Source organism: Lemur catta, chromosome 11, assembly GCF_020740605.2.
Source record: "Lemur catta isolate mLemCat1 chromosome 11, mLemCat1.pri, whole genome shotgun sequence".
Lineage (NCBI taxonomy): Eukaryota > Metazoa > Chordata > Mammalia > Primates > Lemuridae > Lemur > Lemur catta.
This window is the reverse complement of record NC_059138.1, coordinates 38,094,420-38,119,830: the sequence shown is the minus strand read 5'-3', so window position 1 is coordinate 38,119,830 and position 25,411 is coordinate 38,094,420. Positions and strand designations below refer to the sequence as shown.

The 25,411-nt window shown below is 43.4% G+C and overlaps 1 long non-coding RNA gene across 10 annotated transcripts; it reads left to right on the top strand.

Annotated features, from left to right (window-relative positions):
• The first annotated feature begins 54 nt into the window (after nt 1–54).
• LOC123647057 lies at nt 55–24,640 on the top strand. 10 transcript variants are annotated; one of them, XR_006738123.1, is made up of 8 exons: nt 158–168; nt 336–392; nt 902–934; nt 1,268–1,474; nt 6,846–6,962; nt 8,129–8,324; nt 13,212–14,019; nt 23,603–24,640. It is a non-coding gene; the product is annotated as an uncharacterized LOC123647057 (long non-coding RNA). The 10 variants fall into 10 exon arrangements; XR_006738125.1 differs by having other exon boundaries at nt 55–392; nt 1,308–1,474; XR_006738121.1 differs by having other exon boundaries at nt 55–392.
• The last annotated feature ends 771 nt before the right edge of the window (nt 24,641–25,411 follow it).

Below are 25,411 nucleotides of genomic sequence, written 5' to 3'. Positions count from 1 at the left end.
GCCCGGGTCGGAGGGCCGCGCCGCGCCGGGCGGGGGACGCGGGCACACGCGCGACCCCGGGCCGCGGGAAGGGTGGTCTTTCCCCCAGAGTTGCCGCCGGAGGACGAAAGTTTTTGCAAGCAGCCCTGCCTGCGCGTGCCCCCTCTCCCCGGGTCCCTGTCGCCCACGGTGAGGCGCCCCTGCGGGAGCCGGAGGCCTGTTGGGGAGAAGCCGAGCAGGTTTGCCCCCCCTGCCCCACCCCGAGCCGGGGCGGAGGAGACGCTGGTGACCTCGCCTCCCCCCCCTCACCCTCTGCACCCCCTTTTCTCTTTCTTGGTGGACCTTGGACCGTGGAGATTCTGCGGATGCGCTGGGAGCTGACAGCAGTGAGTAAATGTGGATGTGCAAAGCAGGTGAGTTTGGGGCGAGAGGAGCCACCTTCCGGTTTCAGGCTGGGGGGCGCGCAAAACTCGAAACTCCGCGCCCCGGTGCCCCCACATCCCCTGCGCGCTGCGTGCCTCCGGCTCCGGAGAAGCACTGCGTAGGCTCTGCTGCAGTGTCGCCGGCCGGAGAGCGAGTTCGGAGCTCCGGGAAGGTGGTGCTGGCGGGCCTGGCCCCTCAGCAGTGTCCAGCGCTCCCTCCCGAGAGACGAGGTGGCCGCATTGGCGCAGGCCGCTATGGCCAGGAATCTGATTCCTGGGGGGATTCACTTCTGGCTAACCGCTCTAGCCAGCTCGAAAGGGAGTGCTTGATTTCCTCTGGATTTGGGACGTTTAGTGCTTTAGTTGAAATTCCCCTCCCCCAGGGGTAGGCAACAAGAGCTTAAAAGGTCTTCTTTTTAAAAAATCCTTTGGTTTGTGAGGAATTACTAAATTATATGGACACCCCACACACAATCGGTATGTTTTTCCTCTTGCCCCAGCGCCCGTCCAGTTCCCGCCTCTGCTGTCCCCAGGTGCGTGCCTGCCCACCCCAGCTGCGCGCTGATTTGGAGTTGCTCCGGGTCGACTGAGTTCTGTCCCGGCTGCGCCATCGCATGCCCCTGCACTCGGCAGCCTGTGCCAGCGTCGGAGTGGGCGATGAAGGGGGAGCTGCAGAATTGCCTTCAGTTGTGATGTTTGTGTGAATGGGCTTGTTTATGTCAGGCCCAGATAAATCTAGTTTGCCTCTGCTCTATTTGGAAGAGTTCCCGCATAGCTCAGTTGCCACTGGGTGGAGAATCCCCATTTTGAGGATTGGTAGTGTTAACAAATGTTTATTACTCGTTGACCTCTTAACGATATGCTAGACAGTGCGCTTGACATTTCCGTCCATCCATGCATCTTAAGTCCACCACCACTGCCTGTCACGGAGCAGCTGCCCTCAGGAGAGGAGGTCAGGGGAGACCCGTTCCGGCCCTCACGGAGATGCGGTGTGGTGGTCTCTGGAAGAAGGAAGGTGTGAAACATCCACTCCCTGGGAAAACAGGACACACGCACAGGAACTGGCCTGCGCAGTGAGTGGTGCGATCTCTCAGGGCTGTGCCTGTTCTTAGCGGGAACGGAAATCTGTTAACAGTGATCAGAAAATGTGTGACAGAGAAGGTGGGATCTGCGGCATCTTGGCAGTTGGCAAGGATTTGTAATGGTAAGGTGAAGACTGGTCTTTGGGGCAGGGCAGTGATGATGCTAGCAGAGTCTTCAAGTGGAGCATAAACACAGTGTGTTTGGGAGTTGAGGACAGTTTACCAGGGATGGTGAGTTGTTACTGGGGGCTGGGGATGATGAGTTTGGAAAACCAGGCCTGGGTCAAATTATGGACAGCACTGAATGGCAGCCTAAATAGTCTGAATTTTGTTTGACAATGGGGAGTCACTGAAGGGCATTCTGCATCATAAAGATAAGTTGAAAGTGTGACTTAGAAAGATTGGAGTATAGAGACTGGTTAGGAAAGTAGTGCAGCAATACTCCTGGTGTGAAGCTTGAGCTTTGGTGGTGCCATCCTTGCAGGTGGAGAAGAGGAGAGAGGAGTGAGAGACCCTAGGAAGAAAGCACCGCATCAGAGGGTGTACTGTTTGGCAGGATTTGGGGAGGAGGAGGAGGGGGGCGCGCTCAGAGGCTTGAGTAATTGGATGCTGGAATATTTCCCTTCCTCTTCTGCTCTCCTATTTTTCCTGTATTTCTGATTCTGTTTTGGTGTTTATTCTTTTATTGTTGTTCATGCAAGGAAGGTGTAGGCAGCTTCCAACATGGTCCACAGTGATCCCCACCTCCTGGTATTCGTGCTCTTGTGTGATCCCCTCCCCTTTGGTGTGGGCTAGACCTAGTCACTTGCTTGTAACAAATAGAATATAGCAAAAGCAATGGGATGTCACTTCTGAGGTTAGCTTACAAAAAGACTGTGACATCTGTCTTGCTCACTCCCTCTTGCTCTCCCTGGCTTGCTCTAAGGGAAGCCCACTGCCATGTGAGCTACCCTGTGGAGACTCCCATGTGGCAAGGAACTGAGGGAAGCCTCTGGCCCACAGTTAGTGAGGAACTGAGGTCCTCAGGCCAACAGCCAGTGGGGAGCTGAATCCTGCCAGTAGCCACCTGAGTCAGCTCACTTGCTGGGAGTCAGCGACTTGAGCTTCCAGAATGCAGTCTCTGCTCCTGGGAGCCACTATAAACCCACTAAAAAAAAAAAAAATCAAAGCTAGCTGAGTGTGGTGTGGCCTGTAGTCCCAGCTACTAGGAAGGCTGAAGTGGGGGGTTCTCTTGAGTCTGGGAGTTCAAGGCCAACCTGGACAACATAGTGAGACCTCCTCTCTAAAAAAAAAGTGACTTGTTATCAGAACAGAAGTCAGGGTACCTCAGTTACAGAGAAACAAGTCAACAGTTCCATATTTTTAACATGAGCTTACTTCCCCAGCTGAGTCTCCCAGGTGGAGGTTATTACACAAGACCTTGAGGATGGTCTGATAGCCTAAATATTAATTCCTTCTAGTTGGGACAGTGTTACTTGGCAGCATAAAAAAGCATGGACTGGAATCTAAAAGTGCTTTAGCATCTCTGCAAAAGAAGACTTTGTAGACGTGCCTTGTTTTATTGGTAACAGAATACATATATATTGTTGCAGTTAGCCTTAGCCAGAGTGTAATGTAGAGTTTCTTCTACTCTAAGCCTTCCACAGTTTCTCCACTGACTATAGAGATAAGAATACTAACTTTGTGAAACTGTAATACACTTATGACTTTGCTGGATAACATAGCTGTCAATTAAATTGCATAACTGGGAGCCAGAGAATAGCGAAAGCATTGCTCATCAAACTACTAGACTTTTACACTTGACTTTGGATGGAAATTGAAGCCAGTGGAAGTAGTGTTCAGGTTTAGAGGGTGCATATGTGTTATTATATACATATCTTTACTCATATATCAACTATATGTGGCAAATTTATTAACGAATTTGGATTCGTTTTGGTAGTAAATAATTACAAATACTGTTAGAGGCAACAAGAATCTTATGCATTCTTAATAAGAATAAAGTGACCTGTAAAACAGTAATTTAAAGCATGTTAGTACAATGGCTACGTGATAAAACTATCTAGCAAAGGCATGAAACCCTCTCTTCCCCTCATGATTAATGTTTAGGAAGATAAAATGGACATAAATATTTTTATTGTTTTATTATCTTTCTTAGAAAAATGACAGAGTGGTTGGTTTAATTAAAAAGGAGACTTCCACAGACCAAATAAAAAAGTCTGTTCTACAGAGATGACAATAGAAAAGACCTATTTAATTTGAATAACACCTGGTTCTGTAGAAATGTGCATCTAATACGTATCCTGCACTCACTTAGTCTGATTCATGTGCTGTTTCACCGCATTATTGAAAAGAAGAGAAGAGGGAATATTAGCTCTCTCATTTGAGGATATTAAACTCCTGCTGGGGTTGAGGCACTGTGTGAGCACCCTACTTCCTACCTAGACTGTTGGGAGTTACCTGGAGGCAGCAAGGAGAAAATGACATGTTCCATTAAAATGAGGCATCCCAGAATTATTTGATGTTCTTTGCCTTAATTGAATCCATCTATCCCATCTGCCACTCTTCTCTCTAAATTTATTTCCTTAACCTGCTCTCTCTGAGAATTGTAATTTTGGGGCAAATTTGTTACATACGTTGTTACCTTTTATAAAAGCTCTCCACATCTGGAGGGCAGGTGTGCTGTATACTTTGCCTTGTTAGACAACTTTGCCTGCCTATTTCCTGTGTGTCACATGCTGATGGATTAAAAACAGGACTAGGATAAAAGACCCCCAGTAGCAACAGGAGTAGGAAAGAAAATAGAAATTCCAGGCTTTTCCTTATTTGGTTTCCATATAGAGCCCTGCCCATGTGTCAAGTCTGATATGGACTCTATTAATAAATATAACTACAAAAACATGAAATTTGCATTCTGATGGGGGCAAAAAATCAGAAATATGAGTGTGTTATTTTGAGGTAAAGCTGCCTTAAAACTCCTGCCTGGTTCATCTTTGACTTTGGTCACTCTGGGTTGGGGAGACATCTGTTCCCCGGAACGTGGCAGGGCCAGCCCCATTCCTAACCACAGCCTTTTCTCAAAAGTTAGACAGGAGAGACCATAGTTTCTCTTTAGCATTGTTGTAGAAATCACTTTTGGCCCTTAACCTAAATCTAAATAAATATAACATTATGTACACATATTAATTTGAGCAAAGCCCACCCACCATTTAATGTGGTCGGGGAGACAGTATAGGGTGGAGGCCAGAGCACAGCCTTGACATTGGCAGGTGTGAATTAGAATTGCCCTTCAGCCATTTGCTTGAGAACCTGCCTTAATCCATCTGAACCTCAGTTTCCTCATCTCTTAAATGGGGACTAGGCCCTTCTCTTGGGATTGTTATGAGGATTAAGTGAGATTCTGGGTACTGCTCCCTGGGCAGAGGACTTGGCACATGATCAGCAGGACTTGGACAATTGGTTAAGTGTTCACTGTGATTATTACTTTAGTTGCAATACGTCGTTTAGACAGCAGCTGCCAGTCAGAAACAGGCAGACACTCTGATGCTGGGAGTGGCTCACACGGTTGCTTCTGGCAACCATCCGCCTGCTTAGAAAGGAAACTAAAGAGTTTCTCTTTTTTTCATGGAGCTACTGCCCTGCATCAATTGTGCAGAGACCTCTGTCTGGAATTTCCACCCAAAACGCATCTTGACATGTACATCACGGTAGGGTCAGTATCCTTTTGTTCAGGAAAGACCCTAAAAGACCATTTTGTTATAGAGAGGAATTGCAAAATCCAGTTTGGTTGCAGACAAAGCTGCTTGTGCATGTGATGATATAAATAATTGTCTGAAAACTAAGCAGAGTGGAATTTCTGCAAATTATTCTTTTCTTTGAAAATTTTATTTTTTTCTGTAAAAGAAACTTGATATTGAATTTTTAAAATCACGTATAAGTTGGTAAAACAGTAGACATGAGGGAGAAATTCCCACTGCATATCCCCTTCCAAGTAGTCACTCCCCTACCCTCAGGTCTGAAGGCATTTTGTTCATACCATTTTCTGTACATTTACCCATGTATATCTCTGTCATTACAGGTATAGATGATATTGCTGTGTGGTTTTTTTTTCCTTTTTAATGTGAATAACATCATTTTGTGGACATTTTCCTATAACTTTGTTTTTTCACATATGCTGTTAAATGTCATTACATTACATTTTCATTACATATAGAAATATTTCATTCTTTTTGACTGCTGCATGGTATTCTAGAAAATGTTCCAGAGTCTAGTCTATTACCTTATTGATGGACATTTAGGTTTCTGGTTTTTACAAAAAATTGGTGGTCAAAATCATTCATAGACACACACACACACACACACACACACACACACACATTTTCCAGGCAGATGAGGGAATATTACTACCCAGAGGTAGAATTGCTGGGTATGTACATTTTTGATTTTAGTAGTTCTGCCAAATTGTCTTCTGTAGTAGCTAACTAATTTATACTTCCACTAGTAGTATGGAAATGTGCCCGTTTCCTCACTCCCTAATTAATGCTCAACATTTTCAAACCTTTTAATTTTTGCCAATATTATGAGTAAAAATACCTTATTTAATTTGTATTTCCCTCATTTCTAGAGTATTTTTGAACATTTTTTCTTATATTCATTGTATTTGTACTCTGTAAATTGCTATTAGTATCTTTTAATGATTTGTTATTGGTATTTTTAGACATTCTTATTGCTTTGTAGGAATTCTCTATACATTCTAGATTTGGATCTTCTGTCTGTTTGAAAATAATGTAATTTTCCAGTTTGTTGCTTTTCTTCTTTTAACCTTGTTTGTGGCACCTTTTCCCCACACATTTTTGTCATTTAGATGTCGTTGATGTTTCAGACTTTTCCTTGAGGCCTTTTGTTTTTTGTGTCTTGCCCAAGAAGACCTCTTCCCCAAGGTCATGAAGTATTTTCTTATATTTTCTCTTTGTGTTTTATACGTTCTCATTTTTATATTTAGATCTCAGAATCTTTTGGTTTGTGATGTGGGGTAAAAAGAAAAGTTAATTTTTGATCTTTTTCCAAACAGTTACCATTTATCCCCAGACCCGTATGTTGAATAGTTTATCCTTTCTATAGAGATATGTCACATACTCACTTCCCAAACACGTGGGTCTATTTCTGAGCTCTCTTTTCTGTTCCCTTATTTGAACTGGGTTTTTTTTTTCTGTACCAATTAATTACTCTTTTTTATTAATATAATATGCATTATGGTTTTTAAAAAATTTCTTTTCTATTGTAGGCTTAGTAAAATCTCTCTCTAGAAAATATTTTTTATTCCTGAGAAGTGTGTTATAAGTGCGTTGTTCAACATTTGCCACAGGACGTCTCCTGATGGAGACTGGGCCACGTCAGGAAGATCGTCTAACCGAGCCTCCCTTCGTGGCCGTAGAGCACGATGGTGACGGCCATCTTGGATCTTGGCGAAGCTTCCCCTGAGGTGATTTTCCAAACCAAATATTTCAGACTTAGGGAAATGAATTATGAAGAGGTATTGTCTTCAAAGTATCTAAAAAGAACAACGCTTTTGGGCAGTGGTTGGGAATTTCTTTCAGTGATGTGGACACTCCCGTATGTCAGTCATCCCGGAAGGGAGAAAATGGAGCCAGGGACAGCGCAGGCTGGGGAGAGGGAGAGAGCAGCCTGAGACAGGGCCTGGGCCCCGGGGCTTCCGGAGAGGAAGGCCTGAAGGGCTCCCCAGGCGGTGGGAGAGAGGCAGGTGGGCCTTGTGGGCGGGGAGCTGGGCCCGGCAGCCTCTGGTAGGGGGCCTGTCTGGGACAGCCTAGGTGTAGCTCTGGAATCCTTTAATCCCAGTACCCAGCTGTAAGGTTTTCTGTGTTGTCATTTCTTTTACTTCACCCAAGTTTTTATTAATTGACCTGGCCTTGGATAACTGTGCTGTGGGAAATTATGTTATGGGTTTATACGTCCATGGGAGCCACAGCAGGAAGGTTGAAAGTGTCTAGCTTGACTTCATGGCAGCCCTGGGTGGGAACAGTGCCTTTATTCAAGAGAAGCTGGCAGTGCTGGGGCCCCAGGAGGTGGCCAGGTACCAAGAAGTGAGCAGAGGAGGATGCCTTGGGTCAGCCCCCAGCCGTCCCTCTCCCCGCCCCCAGTCCTGGCTCCTAATACCCTACAAAGGAGGGAATCCTGGGAAGGCGAGGCCAGAGTTAGAGCTTGGGTTTTATTTATGTGACAGGAAATAGAAGCCTAGGACCTTTAAAGTCACAAAACAGTCATAGCAGAACTTAAAGTCCAGGTGTCCTTTGGTTGCTGGCCAGCTTGCTCCTTCTCAAGAATGATGCTAAGGACATAAATTTAAATTTCCATGTAGCCCAGTGTTTCTCAGCCGTATGCAGTTTTGCCAGCCCCTCCTCCGAGAGGACATTTGGCAAGGTCTGCCGGTATTTTGGGTTGTCGTTCCTGGGAGCGAGGGTACTACTGTCATCTAGTGGGTGGAAGCCAGGGATGCTGGTAATCTTCCTGCAGTGAGGGACACAGGACAGCCCCCCACAAGCAAAGATTTATCTGGCCCAAAATGATGGTGATGGGATTGAGAAACCCTGATTAGGCCAATTAATTTTAGGTTTTCTTTTTCATTTCCAGATAATGAATGCCTAACCCTCATCAACTACTTTGCCATTGTGGGCTTCCTTGCTCACACAGACATCTAGCAAGAAAGCATGGTGGGGGCTGTGAGATCCATCATCACCGCCAAAATACCCAAGGTCTTTTTACTTTCAATATCTGAAGACCCAAATTATGTTATTGGATGAATGGTATTTGTAGAGTCAAAGAGAAGGTGAGCTCTCTTATGGATACAATTATTATGTGATAATCAAATAATGTAGTCTTGTCTTTCTTATCATGTGAATCATTCATAGACTATTGCTTTCCTACTCCAATGAGAAGGCTGACCAGTGCTAAGACACTGATGCTAGATAGTTCTTGAATATTCTCAATTTATAGATGATAAAATTGATGTTCAGAGGTAAAGTAAAATAAAGCATGGCTCCCTATCACTGGTTTCTTATATTCCTAAGTTATCAAACACCTGGCCAGCGCTGTTGCATAGGTTGTGTACTGCACAATTGTATCACTTTTGAGGGATCAACATTCAAATCACAGACATCATACATTTATTATGACAGATGGCCATAAAATGACTCATTCTAACAAAATCAGGAATATAACGACTTTTCTAACAGATGGAAGTAAAGTTTCTTGAAGCAAGTGTACCTTTTCCTAATGCTCCCTAAGGTGCTGGGTGGACTAGCAGAAGGAATGTTGTTATTGGTGACTCTTTGTATTTGTTACCAATTCAGCTGAGAGTTTTACTTCTTGATGAAATAGGAATCACCCTTTCTCGCTGATATGTGTGATTGGATGTTAGTATCGTAGAGTGATACAGGTTACAAGTAATGCATTTGCGTTGGCAGATTTTCTGAGATACCTCTTGTGTATGAGAAATACAGTACCTTCGGTCATGGAGTAAGTAAAATGGCCTGATATTTAATTTTAGTTGTTCACACTTCAATTAGGGCTGAAGTCATCCTGAGTTTGGCTTAGAGAAAGAGACATCAACGTGTATATCAGTTTAGTAAATTTGGCATTGAGGAGATACAAAGAATGTTGTTTCAATTACAGATTGACCCATGATTGATTTATTATAGCAATGTGTGTTGCTTAGATTGTGATCCATGCCAAGTCATGACAGGTGCTGGACTCTTAGGAGGGTGGGGGCAAATGTCGGGAAATTGATCAATGATGAGCTCCACATTGGCCCTCTACAGGGAGAATCACAAGTAAAATATCGTAGTCTGGGAGTGATAGTATTGCATATGTTAACGCAGCCTGACTAAACTTTCATCCTTTGTACCTATGCAACCATCTTTAACACAGGGGATGCTACTCTGTTGTTGTTCTAACTTTGTTCTGAATCTTTAGTGTGTATCATTTCACGGTGTTTTAAGGAGGGAAAGGCCTCCCCAGTTGCTTCACTTGAAAAGGCTTTAATTTTTCCACTTATGCAAATACCCTGGCATTTAGAGACTTAGGCTAATTAAAAATTGTCTCTTACAATGCCTACTAACTACCCCAATTTGAGTTGGAGGTGGAGTACATAAAGGAAGTACAACCCCTATTTTATAATCAGAATAAGATAAGGTGACAGACTTACCTTGGCTGGCCGTGTGCCAAGTGCCACGTAGTATAGACTGAGAGCAGTTGCTTCTCATGAGGGGCCTGCAGTTTAGTCTGAGGGGGATGTGTGTGCGGTCAAATTAGGCAACAGGATAGCCTGTGGGAAGGTGCTGATCTGATGTGCGGGTAATAAATGTCACGGGAGGCTGAGCAGGACAGGTTGCTGTGGTGGGTAGCGAAGGCCGGGGAGAGGAGAAACTTGAGCCGAGCAATAAAAAGCAAGGAAGGATATAAATAGTTGGTGGGCAGAGTGACCCAGCCCTGAGGGATGGGAACAGTGGCCCTCTTAAGTAAGAGCCTCAGGTCACATAGATAATAGTTCCTGATATAAAGCCCTAGTGGAGATCAGGTAAGTCTCAGGGAATGTGGAATCAAGAAGAATTTAAAAGAGTTGCACAGTGTTTCCAAGATTAAAATCTGCACTGTGAGATAACATAGCTAATAATACAGTGTGTTCTCAGTCAAGTGGTATAGTTCTTTGAGAAATACTTTTTATCAGAACAAATCTCCAAAATTAGGGCTCTGATGATCCAAATGAGCTAATTAGGTGAGAAAGATGAACTTTTCAAGATTCTTGAACCATCTGGTTGGCATGTTTAGAAACTGCACCCAATTGTACTGATAAAAAGGTGTCCCTACGTCTGTGGCGTACCCTCTAACACTCCAGCCCTGGGTCATTTTCAGAGACAGAGTCAGCAAAACCTGTGTCCTAAGTAGGCTGACCAGACAGCTGAGTTTGCCTAGGGAGTCCTGAATTATGCTGATTGTCCCACTAAAATTATTAATAGATTCCCCTTTCAGACTCAAAAGTGTCCTGGTTTAGATGATAAATTATACGGCTACCCTAATTCTAAGTGAGGCATTTTGGACTTTTTTGTTTACTCTGTGAATCCTCAGTGGCCAAAAGGGATGCTCCCAGCTTAGGAGTGTTTGCCTATGTGTACATTGTCTTTTTGAAATGGCTGTATTTTTTTCTTTGCATAGAAAGCAATTGTTGCAAAATTTTCAGAAGAAAATAAAAGGTATAAATAAAATAGTTATCACAAACCTAGAAATAAATGTTAATATTTTGAGATATATGCATGTATATATCTATGTTTCTCTATACATTATTTTTCAATGATATATTTATATACTTTTAGGTCTGTACTCTCCAAACCAAGCCATTTTATATATATAATAAATATATATTTATATATTACAGATCTAGAACTATATAACATAGTCAATATAGATCAATATAATCAGTTTTTAATAATCACTTTTAAAGACTGTATTCTAGTGAATGGTTGTTCTTAAAGTATAATATATTTAACTAATTCTCAATTTTGGGCATTTAGGTTGTTTCAGTTTTTTAAATATATTATTGACAGTGCTGTAATGGATATTTTGTGTAGCTAAACCTTTTTGCACATCCATGATTATTTCATTAGGATGCTTTTCTATAAATGAAATTGCCAAGTCAAAGGGGATATGCATTTAAAATTCTGAAATTGACAAACTTCTCCAAAGTATATGAGAATTCCCATTTCTTCATGGCCTCATATGTGCTATATCTATCATTCTTTTTCATTTCATTCTGAGGACAGAATTTCAGGTGTGTTTCTGATTATTGATGATTTATACATTTTTTCTTGTAAATTTCCCATTTTTCTATTAGGGTGTTCGTCTTTCACTTATTGAATTGTAAAAGCTCTTTATATATTTAATAAAATAAACTATTTATGGTTGATTTATGTGTGGATTCACAAGTCTTTACTTTTTATGCAGTTATATCTATCAGTCTTTTCTCTTATAGAGTTACATACATTTCTAAAGGATCAGGTTTGCAAACAAAATTAACCTGTGAAATGCTCACAATATTATCTGATACTCTCAAATATCTTGAGCTCCTTATTTCAAACTTTACAGTATGGGCATTGTAGATAGATGAGGTATACTTTTGTTGCCATTTCTATGGTTTAGAAAATCTCTTAGAAGGGGTTTAGTCACTTTACAAATTCACAGAGAAGTAATTGCAAGTAAGAACTAGTGATGTGCATTCTTCTCCTTGACCACAAAACATACGTACCTCCATTCGTGGAAGGCTATATTGGGAGTTGGAAGGGATTAGTTTGTTTAGAATTTTGCTGAGTATATCATATTGTCCCACAGATGTGCTTTATAATAGCACTGATGTGTTCTCAGGAAAACTGTGGCACCAACCTAAGATTCTAATACATAGTCAAGAAAATGTCACAGTCAGCTGTAGCTCCCCCAAAGGAAGCAACTATCCATGGAATGGTGTCCCTGGGCTTCATGGCAGAGTTACTACACCATGGCAAGGAGGGTGCGCCAGGCAAATGCACATTCAGTTCTAGCTGGGACCATTGTTGGGGAGCTTGCATCTGGGCTCCTGCATCGGTGTGCTGGGTTGAACCACATGTGAGCCTCGGATACCCCGTCTTTGTCGTTAAAGTTAGATCTGAGCCTCCTGCTTTCTCCTTGGCCCTCTCAGTGCTTACAGTAGGGGATAGGGAAAGAAGAGATCTTCTCCCCCACCTACAGACCTTATGCTAGTCCACTTGGTTGTCCTCAGCCCCACCCACTTCCATCAGAGAATGTTTTCTGGCAGGGCAAGGGAGGGGAGGCATTGAGCACCATCCAAAGCTGAGTGTAAGGTTGATGACCACTACTGCCATGATGCTGAGACAGGGCAACTTCCCTCTGCTCTCAGCTTTCAGAGCCTCTTCCTGTTCTCAGCAATGGGACTGTGGGGTCCCACCCAGGTGCAATCCCAGGGTGCCAAACCCCACTACCTGATGCCTTCCCAAGAGAACTCCATCATGGGTGGGTGTCTGGGGATGGGGCCCAACATTCCGTATCAGTAGGTCTTTACTCACTGATTACTCCCTGGTTGACAAGAAATTATTAAAGAGCAATAAACTTAATAACTAGAATAACCTGCTCCAACAGCAGGGAATCAGGTTTATGATACAACTTTGAGGGCCAGACTAGGGGTTTGACAATGGTTTTTACTATGAAATGACCCTATTATGGGTTTGAGTGGCCCCTCTCATATGCCATACTTTTATATGAAGTGTATCAGCAGTCCCCTCAATTTGGGGAAGATAAATTAATTTCCTTCTGCCTATTCAGTGCCATTTGGTCTCCCTCTCCCCATCCTCCTATTCAGTTATCACAATAGCCAAAGAACTAATTTGGCTACAATACAATCCTCTTCAGAGTGCTGGGGAGAGAGAGAAATCAAATATGAGCAAAGCCCAGACCCTCTGTAGTGAACAAGGCTCACCTGCAAATCACATCAGTCTTGTCACTAGGTCAGTAATCATCCACCCTTCCCGGGGGGTATTGGCTGTATGTCAAAAGGCCTCCACTTAGGAGGAGCTTCCTCATTCCCCAAACCCCTCTGGCCCCTCCAGGATCTGTGGTTGGGGAGGCCAGTTATACTAAAGGGCTTATAAACTCATTCTTTTCTCTCTTCGAGGGCTGGGGTGCAAAATGGAACATCTTCTATTCATTCAAGAAGGATTTACCAACCTCAGGTGGAAAAGAAAAATTCTGGACACATTATATGTCTCAATTTTGCAAAGGCATTTCGCAAAGTCGCTAATGACATCTGTTGGAGGCTGAGTGGTGTCCCCCAAAGACATTCAGGCTGTAATCCCTGAAATCTATGAATGTTACCTTATATGGTAAAGCCTTTGCAGAGGTGATTAAGTTAAGGACCTTGAGTTGGAGGGATTATCCTGGATCATCCAGTCGGGCCCTAAATGCCGTCACACGTATCCTTATACAAGAAACAGGCAGAGAGAGATTTTATAATGACACACGCAGAGAAGGCAATGTAAAGATGGGGCAGAGGAAGAGTTAGAGATGTTGGCCTTGGAGATTGGAGTGATGCAGCCATAAGCCGAGGAATGCCGGCGGCCGGCAGAAGCACGGAACAGATTCTCCCCTAGAGCTTCTGGAGGGATCCTGGCCTTTGGGACATCTTGATTTCAGCCCAGTGAAACTTCTCCAGAACTGTGAGAGAATAATTTGTGTTGTTTTAAGCCTCCAAACTGGAAATTTGTTATAGTAGTCTCAGGACCATCTTTGCAAATAAAATGGAGACACAGGTCCAGGAGACAGTGTGGGTAGGTGGAGTCTCAGCTATCTGACCAGCTTGATCTATTTATTTAGTCACTCGGAAAATATTTATGGAGTGACTACAGTGTTCCGGGCACAGGAGCAGTGAATAAGGCAACATTCCCACTGACACTGGGGTGGAGGAGGGAGCAGCTGATAAACAGGTAAGTGAAAAATATAAACGAGGTGACTTTAGTTATTGGTAAGTGCTTTAAAGAAAACAAAACAGGGAAATGTGGAATTGGGGGGGAGATCATTTTAGACTGGGTAGCAGGAAGCCTTTCTGATGAGAAAATCTTAGTGCTGAGTCCTGAATATCAAGAAGGAGTTACCATCTGGAAAAGGAGCTTTCCAAGTGGAGGGAGCTGCAAGTGCAAAGGCCGTGAGGTAGGAATGAGCCTAATGTACTTGAGAAGCAAACAGAAGGACCAGATACCTGTAAGCTAGTATGGACAGCACCCTCTCATGGAGGGCTGCAGGGTTCTGTCCTAGGCCCTCTCCTATGCGATTTTCTTTATTTTATGGCTAAATTGGAAGTAACCATAATAAGTCATATATATCAAGTGTGTGGGTAATATAAAGCTGATAGGACTTGTGTTTAGTTAGAGTCGGGTTGGATTTTAAAATACCTTTATAGGTATGAACAAAACCCCAAAGATGAAATTCAACAGGGACAAACTGTGAAGTCCTGACTGGGCACTCAAAAAAATTATTTGCTTAAGTCAGGAAAGGGAACTGAATTTGAGCACAGTACTTTTATGTGAAGGCCCGGAAGCTCAACGTCGGCAAATAGCATGATGTGACTGCCGTGACAAAGTGAAGCACCGTTAAAATTTTTTAAACGTAGCAAGTACAACTCAAGGGGGGAGGTAACAAGGGATCTGTTTCTGGAGTACTGAGTGGGCACCACATTTTAGTGTAGAAACATTTCATTCATTCATTCATTCATTCATTCATTCACTTAATAAACGTTTAATGAACACCTGGCACTGACTAGGCTTTGGGGAGATAACAGTGAATAGGATAGAAATATTTGCTGAACTCGTAGAGCTTACATTCTAGGGAGAAAATAGCATAGCAAACTTAATTATGCGTTTATTATCTTTGCTGTATTCGATTTTTTCAGATTATAAAATTATTTTATAGTAATAAAAAGCAAAATCAAACATTACCAAAATATATAACCTAGGAAAGAAAAATGCCCCATTAGCTCATTCTTGCTTCCCAGACATAACCACTGTAAATAGTTGTGCATATTTCTCCAACTTTTTTTTTTAAGACAGAGTCTCACTCTATTGTCCCCCACTCGAGTGCAGCGGTGTCATCATAGCTCACAGCAACCTCAAACTCCTGAGTTCAAGTGATCCTCCTGCTTAGTCTCTGTAGTAGCTGGGACTACTAGCATGCACCACTGCGCCTGGCTAGTTTTTCTATTTTTAGTAGAGATGGAGTCTCATTCTTGCTCAGGCTGGTCTCAAATTCCTGAGCTCAAGCGATCCTCTCTCTTCATCCTCCGAGAGTGCTAGGATTACAGACATGAGCCACCTTGCACGACCTATTTCTCCAACTTTTAAGAATGTATGTGTAATATATTTTTAAAGCATAAAAATGGAATCATACTTTTCTGAATTTTTTTTTTGCCTTCATATATCTGGGATATCCTCTCACATAAACACAAAGAAATCTACCTCATTCTTTTTAATGGCTGAGTAATATTCCATGCTATGAATGTACCACAGTTTATTTAATTAGAGTCTTGATGGTATGTGTATTGTTTCCATTTTCACTATTATAAACAACGTTGCAAAGAAAATTGTTCTGTATATCTTCTTATATAGCTTGTGGGCATATTTCTAAAGGACAAATTCATAGAAGTGAAAATGCTGCATCAAAGTATGAAATAATAGATACTGCCACCTTCAGGCTGTACGTGACCGAGAGTGCAAGTGTGAGCGCATGTTTTCTTGCAGCCTCAACATTCCAGGTGGTACGGAGGGCAAGTGCAAAGGCCCTGTAGGGAGAGGCGGCTGGTGTATCAACAGGACTGAACAAATCCCCAGGGCAGAGATCAGAGAGCCAGGAGGGAAGTGAAGACGGAGGCAGGGGTCAAACCTCACGGGGCTTTGTGGCTCATCTTAAGCATTTAGGTTTTTCTCCCCAGAGAAAGGAGAGGCCCGTGGAAATTTCAAGCAATCTGACATGATCAGATTGGTATTTTGAACAGAACCCTCTGGCCGCTGCGCAGAGAGTGGACTGCGGAGAGGGGAGAGCAGGTGCGAAGAGCACATGTGAAGGGGCATCTATTTGGGGAGTCCACGTGAGAGAGGGGGTAGCATGGAGCAGGGTGGAGGGCCACGGAGAGAAGTGGCTACAGTTAAGAGTTATTCAGGCCCCCGAATTGATGGGAACTGATGCTTGAGTGGGCTTGGGTGGAGAGTGGAGAAGAGGGTGGTGTCCTGGAAGACAGATGGATGGGAGTTGCCATTGGGATGATGTGATGTCAAAAGAACAGGTTATCCTTGGTCCCCAAAAAGTGAAGATCCACAGGGGACTCCTGCTTTGGAGAGCAGCCCCTGCCACTGTCTTATGCCACTGAAGGCAAGCTGACCATGGGAGCCTGCCCCCCCCCCCCCCCCCCCCCCCCCCCCGCCACAGCCAACTGGCCCGGGAGAGTGCCTGAGCCAGGGCCGTGGTGTGGTCTGGTATGACAGCCTGCACGTGACAGGGACGGTGCCAGGTGGAGCTGGTGAGACCTTCTTCATAGTTTCAAACAGAACCCAAGTGAGTGACAATGTTTGGAACTAAGGGTCATAGAAAGGCCGTCCAAGAAGGCAGACGAGTAAGCCAAAGTCATCAGGAAGGAAGAAGGAGAGAAGAGAGAAGCTGAGGCAGGGGAGGGGCGGGAGACACATGGAGTGCTAGAGAGGGATGGCTGGACCTCTGTCCCTGAGTGTGGCCGAGTGGTTCAAAGCCAGGCTTTCAAGTTGAGCATGTCTGAGAATGATTTCCCAGCTCTGATGCTGACTAGCTGGGTGACCTTGAACAAATTACTAAACTTCTCTGAGACTGTTCACAGATATCACAATATTTATAATATTTATTTCTCAGGGTTGTTTTGAGGATTAAAGAAATTTGCATGAGAATGGGAGAAGATATTTGTGACACAAAACCACCAAAGAACTGATACTCAGAATTAAAAGTTGAAGGAAAAAGATCTATAAATCAATAAGAAAAAGGCAGGCAACCCAATTGAAAAACAGGCAAAAGCCTTAAACACTTAACAAAAGAGGATGTTAATGTGGCCAAAAAATATACGAAAATATGGTTAACCTCATTAATAAATAGAAATATAATGAGATTCCACATGCAACAACATAAATGAATCCTAGAAACACAATGTTGAGCAAAAGAAGCAAGACGGAGAGGAATGCATGAAGTATGATTCAATGTATTTAAAGTTCAAAAACCAAGTATTAAAAGTACAGTTAAATATTACTACACACACTCATCAGATTGACAAAATTTGAAATATCTGATAATACCAATTATTGGTGAGGATGTGGAGCAGCAGGAAATCTATATGCTGCTTATGGGAATGTAGATTAGTGTAACCCTTTTGCAAAAACACTTTGGCATTATCTGTCTGATAAAGCTGAAAACATGCACATTCCCCAACCCAGCAATTCTGTTCTTGGGTATATGTATCTAAGCCGAACTTCTCATGTATGCCAGAACATATATATACAAGCACGTCCATAACTTTATTATTCATGATGGCTTCATCCTAGAAACAACACAAATATCCCTCAGCTGTAGAATGAATAGATTGTCATGTATTCACACAGTGGGGTACTATACAGCACTGAGAATGAATGAACCATGGTATAGGGAACACCACGAATGAATCTTATAAACACAATGTTGAATAGACGAAATACTACCTAGCATATGATTTTACTTTAGAATTCAAAAATAAGCAAACTAAACTATAAATTACATAATATAGTTTATATTGTGTAGTGTGGGTTGTTGAGGAAATTATAAAGAAAAGTAAGGAAGTGATTTATCACAAAACTCAGAGAAGGGCTGCTTCTGGGGGAGGAGAGGGCTCTGGGACCCAAAGGGAATATTCAGAGCAGGGGCTTCTGCAGTGCCTGGAGTTATTTTATTTCTTGACCAAGGAGGTCGTTACACAAGTGTTTGTTTTGTGATTGTTCATTATACTGTACATTTGTTTTGAACACTTTAATCTAAGAGTATTTTATTCCACAATTTAAACAGGTTTAAAAAAAAAGATAGCTAACACTTGTAATATGCTTGGCATAGTGCCTGGCCCATATTAAGAGCGCAACAGATGGCAATTTTATTTACTGTTATAACCCAGTTGTTAGAGACATGTATCCTAAGCAACCTTCCAGCTCCTGGACTGAGCTTTAGTCTCCATGAGGTCTGGCTTTGTGCTTGAGATTCCAGACCCGTCTGTTTCCCAGGCAGTCCCAAATAAACCCTGTTGCTGAAGGCAGTGCTTCTCCATGGATATGTGCTGGTTTACTGTATTGCTTCAAATGCTTCCCAAGTGTGTTGCCAAATTTTGGCAACATGTAAAACTTTTTTTTTTTTTTTTGGCACATCTCTGTTATGCAATTCTAGAAAGCTAAATTACTAAACTGAACACCACGTGATATGGGGCAGAGCCAGAGTTCAGCTGCTGCAGGTCAGAGGTGAGGGGGCAGAAATGGAACCTGATGGCAAGTTAGTGCCAAAGAAAAGGGACCTTCTGGATTTGAAAGATGGAATCTATTGGGGAAGTAAAGACATATCCAAACAGTGATGATGTGGAAGAGAACCAGGGAATCCCAGGATAAAAATGGGTGCCATTTCAACCCTTCAAATGTGTTGCCCCAAATTCTAGCATTCCACAGAAAGGTTGACAATCACTGATTTAGGTAATCTGAGAATGTCTCTATTCCTTGGAAGCCCAGGAAAGGAATGGCCATTCCATGGATATTGGAGGGGTTGTTGTGTACAGTAGCTAATTATAATACGAGCTAGCAATTATCCAGTGCTCACCATAAGCCAGGCACTGTGCTAATATTTGATTCTCACCCTCACCCTAGGAGGTAGTTGCTCCATTTCAGCAGATGCAGCCGAGGCATAGAGCAGTTCAGTGACTGGCTGAAGGTCACAGAGCTGGGAAGTGCTAGAGCCAGAAAAAGGATCATTCTTATTCTCTGGTTCTAGAGGGAAAAGCATAGCTCAGCGTTTGAGAGTTAGATAGAAGCAGGTTTTGCTAACAATAAGCAAAAATATCCTAACAGGCCAATCCAACAGTGGAATGAGGAGTTTTGAAAAACAGCAAATTCTCTTCTCTAAGCAGCATGAGGCTTTAAAGATTCCTGCAGCGGGTGGCAGATTGGACTACATGCCTTTCAGGTTTCTTCCAAACAACCCAAAATTGAAAGTTTAGGTCTTGGTAGAGCTTAAGATAGGGGGCTGGACTGTATACTACTTTTCTTTCTTTTTTTTTTTTAATTTTTATATATTTTCTAGGGACAGGGTCTTGCTTTGCTGCCCAAGTGGGAGTGCAATGGTGCAATCATAGCTCACTGGAGGTCTGAGCTCCTGGGCTCAAGTGATTCTTCTGCCTCAGCCTCCCGAGTAGCTGGTACTACAGGTACGTGGCACCATGCCTGGCTGATTTTTTTTTTCAGAGATGAGGTCTTGCTGCTTTGCCCAGGCTGGTCTTGAACTCTTGGCCACAAACAAACCTTCTGCCTCAGCCTCCTCAAATGCTGGGTTTACAGGTATGAGCCACCATGCCCAGCCTATTTTCTTTTTAAATATGAACTTCCAAATCCCAATGCATACCCTGATGCGTAAGCTTTTGGGTACACTTTTCATGTTGATATTTGTGAATTTCCTCAGAACTTGAGGCACAGTAAAATTATTTTCCCTATGGGCTTGTTTTCTTTTAGTCTTTTAGCTGACAGTAGTTGTATAAAGTCTTTCTGGCCAGCAAGAAAATGCCTTTCTAAGCTTTAGAAGAGAAATAATTTGCATAAGGTGTTCTCCCACACTTATTTCTTTAATTTCAGACCAGAGGCACTGACCTTTTCCTATGGACTTTCCTGCTATACCTCCCGTGGCGTGTGCATTGTGAACTCTACATGTGCCGCATTGACAATGGTGTTTGATAGCATATGGGCTGTTTAGAATCTGCCCTTTATACAGAAATGATATGTCTGGGTTTGTTTCCAGGGTTACAGAAACTTCTTTGGTCTATTTCCATGACTGCGTTCAGTGGAGACAAATTCTTTCTGCCTTTCAGAGCCTCTGCAATCAACTTTCAGGATATTGGAGGCATAAGGTGGTGTCTCTAGTTAGAGTTGGCTTTGGCTGAACCTATGCCTGGCAAAACCTCATAAAATTAATTTGGTTGTGGTTGATTATTTGACCTGAGGGTGGAAAATAGAACCCTGATGTTTTTCCATGGAACGACTATTAGAGCTGAGTTGCATATAGTTGCTTTTAAGGTCTTTGAATAACAATTGTTTTAACCAAATGTGTAGAAGGTTAGGAATTGCTGTATGTACAACTTAATGTATCTTGCACATACAAGTATTTCATTAAATATGGTGAGTTTATTGAACATATACTATTTTATTCATCAAATAGACTTTATTTTTTAGAGCTATTTTAGGTTCACAGAGAAACTGAGCAGAAAGTACAGAGAGTTTCTGTATCCCCCCTGACCCCACACATGCAGACTCCCCCGCTATCCACATCCCCCACTGTTAAGTTCCCATGGAAGGGAAGAGATGTTTCTCAAAAGCCCCAGAAAACTCACCTGGCGTCTCATTGGCTCAAACGGAGCCAGTCACTGTGGGGGTGTTGGAGATGGCGAGTGCTGATTGGCTAAGCGCATCAGAGCCCCCCTCCCCCGATGGAGGGTGGGACTGATTTCCCCAGACACACACTTAGGACACCTGACAGCCAGAGAGGATGAGGGAAGGGGCAATGGATGTGAGTGCTCAGTGCCCCCTCCCACCCCCAGGCCTCTTTTCACTGTGCTAAATAATTCCAGGACTTGTAACAAAACTCCTGATAAAAATCGTGAATTTTAGATTCCCTCTTTTTCTTTATGGATCTTATCTGAATCTTCTCCAATCATTCCTGATCCACACTGGGCACAGTAATAAACCAGCAAATCCTTTAACCTCTCTAAACTTTAGTTTCCCCTTCTACGAAATGATTAAGATCAAAATGTCTACTTTTTTCCTCTAAATATTAAATGAGATGATGCACGTATTCTTGGTACAGTGAGTGTTTGAAGAAAGTTAAATTATAAACATAATAATACTTCCTGATTCTCAGACACTGTCTCCTATTTGTGTTTTCTCCATCATGCTTGTTTCTTTACCTGAAGCCTTAGAACCTTTTCTTGCCCGACTCCAGCTTCTGTTTCTTTAATTTGTTTTCTCTTCCTTTAGAAATTTTTCTTAATAAATGCCCCTGAGTCTATTTCTGACCTCATCTCTAATTTGCCAAGGTAGTTTTCAGTGCCTGAAGGTGTGACAGGTAGAGAAAATGATTCAGGAGAGCGAAGAGCTGCAGGCAGCAGGTGGAGGGAAAAGGTCCTGTGGGCCCCTCCCTGGGAGCAGACAGGGCTCCGTCCCTGCTTCCAGATGTCTTCTTGTTCCCAGGCTGAGTAACTTTCTCCTTGGAAAAAGGAGAAGAATGTTGTCTGTTTGTTTGTGTAAATTTACATAAGAAACATATCCTCAGTCATTAGGCCTTGGAGCTAATTCATCTACATAAAGCTTAGAGTTGAGCTTGGGAATGTATTTTGTTTGGAAATTCAAATGATGTGGCTCTCTTTCTCTTAAGGAGCTGAGAAACCTCAGCTGCACCTAACATGGTTTGTACTCATTCCCTTCCTCCTTCTAGACCTCCCTCCTTGCTCTGGCTGGGAGGATTTGCACTCAGTTTCTTATGCAAAGAGCTACTCACGGAATTCCTGCCCTTGCACATGCTGGGGGAGACCAAGGTTTCCCAGACACTGCTTGCAGTTCAGTCTTCATAATCCGGTAGGAGATAATAGCTGACGTCAATTGCCAGTCACTGTAAACGTTTTGCATGTGTAATAACAGTCATAGCTAACACCTAATATGGTACTTCCTATGTGCCAGGCATAGTTTAAATTATTTTATGTATATTAATTAATTTTATTCCCTCATCCTCTTCTGAAGTAGTAACTACTATCACCCACATTTTATAGATGAAGAACTGGGTGAGAAAGGTTAAATAACTTGCTCAGGGTCATTCAGCTAGCGTCAGAGCCTGGATTCAAGCCCTGATCATCTGGCTCTGTGCTCTTAACTGGTGCGCTGTACTATCTCCCAAGGAGGGGGTTAGTAGTATTATCCTGCCCATTTTGAAGATTAGGGGACAGAGAGAGGAAGTAGTCTCAGATTCACATGCAGGCAGGAGACTCCAGAGCCTGGGTCCTATTTGCTAAGTCACACTACCTCTTCCAGGGACATGTGGAGACATCTCCACATCCAGCACTCTGCACTCTGTGACAGGCGAGTCCTCCTCGAGCTTTCCTGAGATGTCCCTGAGGACTCATGGTCCCTGATCCAGGGTTGCCAGCACCCTGCCAGCGACTGCCCTGTTCCGCCTGTGTGGCCCCCTGCCATACAGGGCCCTCACCCCTTTATCTTGTGTGCCTTAGCTGTGTTGGCCTAGTGCCCAGTGTAGCACAGGCAGCAGCAGAAAGCCAAATGTCCTGTCCCCTGTCTTGATGGCTCCCGTGTTCCCTTAGGCCCTGGCTTGCTGGTATCTTCCCAGGCCTGGCTCTTCCCCGGAAGTGGCCATCTGCCTAACTAACTGCTTCCACTAATCCCCAAATTCCATTACTTTCCTACCGAGCACAAGAGAGCTTGTTCCTCATTTTCCCCTTTACTTTCCAGGCCATGCCCAGGGCTTGCTTTTCTCACCCACAAAGTCCCATCGAGGCTCACGTGGTATGTTTCTTCCCTATAGGATAATTTATGTCCTAAAGTGTGAAAGTGGCCACAGTCGTGATTTTAAATAGAATTTTCCTCCTGCTACATCACAGGTATAGGTGCTTACAGAATAGGTGGGAATTAAAGTTTCATAAAGTAGGGACGAAATAATAATATAACGAAACGACCCCCAACAGGAGATGGCTGGACAGTGTGATCGAGTAAAGAGTAGTGGTACCAAAAATAAGGGCGAGGAAGAGGAGATGGCTGTGGGCTTTCCTGGGAGGGGTGGGTTTGGGTTGAGTACGAGGCGTGCACTGGATGTGATGAGTCCGGAGAGATCAGGAGGGTGTCACAGGGAGAAGCAGCTTGAGATGAGCCATGGGGGTGGCCTGCCACATGGCCCGAGGGCTCGGAGGGGTAAGCAGAGCGGGTCAGGCTGGTGGGAAGAGCAGGGATCCTCACCAGGCCAGAAGGAGAAGCAGAAACCAGACCGTGGAGACCCTGCCAATTGTTTTCTGGTAGCATTTCTGAAGTGAGCAAGTTGATTGTGGCTCCCTGTGTATGAGACATTCAACAACGTAAACTGCTAGGATGCAGCTAGCTCTCTAATTAAGTCTATTTTCTTACAACATGTGCTTGTTTATTGCAGAGAGCTGTGATAACTTGAGGGTGTAGTGTCAGCCTTGTCTCATGCACCAGCTGAACCCGGTGACACTAGCATCTTGGATCCCGACAGATGGGGGTGTTATTCCTGAGGGGCGGCTGCCAGGGCTGGAGGCCGCCCTGCTCTGGAGGTGCTCTGTTTGCAGTGTGGGCAGACTTGACCTGAGTGAAGGCCGCAGAAATGTCTCGAGTTAGAGCCTCATGCTGGTGTCAGCTACACCAGGGCTTCTCGAACTTCAGCCTGTGTGTGAATCACCTGGAGCACTTGTCAGAACACAGAGTGCTGGGCCTCACCTCCCAGGTTTCTGACTGAGTGAGTCTGGGCTGGGCCTGAGAGTTTGCACTTGTAACAAGACCCCAGGTGATATGGGTGCTGCTGGCTGGGAGATCACACTTGGAGAGGTCTACTCAAGGTCTACCCCATTGTTAACTCTAGAACTCTTCCTCTCTAGTTCGTCTGTAAAGCTGTGCCCTGAAGAACTTCAGATTTGAGAGAAGAGTGAATGGAAATCAAAAGCTGGAAACCACCCAAATGTCCATTAACTGATGAATGGGTAAACAAATTGTGGTATATTATGATGGAATATTTAGTCATAAAAAGGAATGAAGTCCTAATACACCTGTAACAAGGACGAATCTTGAAAACATTAGGCTAACCTAAAGTAGCCATTTACAAAAGGCCACATACTGTGTGAGTCCATGTATATGACATGTCCAGAATAGGTAAATTCACAGACAGAAAGCAGATTGATGGTTGCCAGGAACTGAGGAAGAAGGAGGGCTGGGGAGTGACTGATTGTTGGATTTCCTTTTGGAATGATAAAAAAGTTCTAGAACTAGATAGCAGTGATGGTTGCAAAACACTGTGAATGTTTATACTTAGTACCACTGAATTGTACATTTAAAATGGTTAATTTTGTGTTGTATGTATTTTACCACAATAAAAAATTAAGAGTGAACGGAGCTTTGTTCTAACTAAATTGCGATGCCAGTTGAAAGGTTTACAGGATGAAAGGCGGAAAGGCAAAGGGCCTCTAAACCTGTGGCTTTCAGTCCTGATTGAGCAAAGAATCATTTGCAAAGATTTAAACCATACCCTTGTCTTAGCTACAGCCAAAACCAATTAAACCAAAATCTTTGGAGGTGGGGCCCAGGCATTAAAAATTTTAGATTCACCCCCAGATGATTCTAACATAAAGCTAGGATCGAGAACACTAGCCCAAAACCTCAAGGGCAAGATGGATGGATGACCTCCCTGCAAACTAACTGGACCCTCATTGTAAACAACGTGCCTTTCATCTTCTCGAAAACTGGCTTGGGGAACGGGGTGCAGAGTAGACAAGGAGGCTGTTGGAATCAGATTGGCCAATGTTTGAAAGTCGGCTCCCCCACGACCTAGCTGTGCGCCCTTAGGCAAACCACATAACCCTCCTGAGCTTGTTTTCTCCTCTGCAAAGAACATCATCTCATAGGGTTTTGTGAGGCATGCATGAAACAACCTGTTTCCCAGTTTTAAGTGGCAGACCCAGTTTTGTTATCAGCCCTCTCTTTGTATCTCCTTCTAGACCAGAAGGGAGAAACATTGTCTTCTTTGTGTGAAAGTTCTAGCATTGCAGTATCTTGCACTGTGAGTTCAATTTTCTCCCTCCACCTGAAGGGAGGAACATGTTTGGATTGAGGGTTGGTGATGATGGGTGAGCCCAATAGAAATTCTTTTTGCATTCATGCTCAGACTTCCTTTTATGCACCAAGTTTTATAATGATGTAAATATACTCAAAGATAAAAACAGATAAAATTCTCCTACGCTTTCTAATAGTAAATAAAATTGTTTGGATTTTTCTATGTTTCTGTTCAGCCTTCATTTGTAGATAATATAGATAA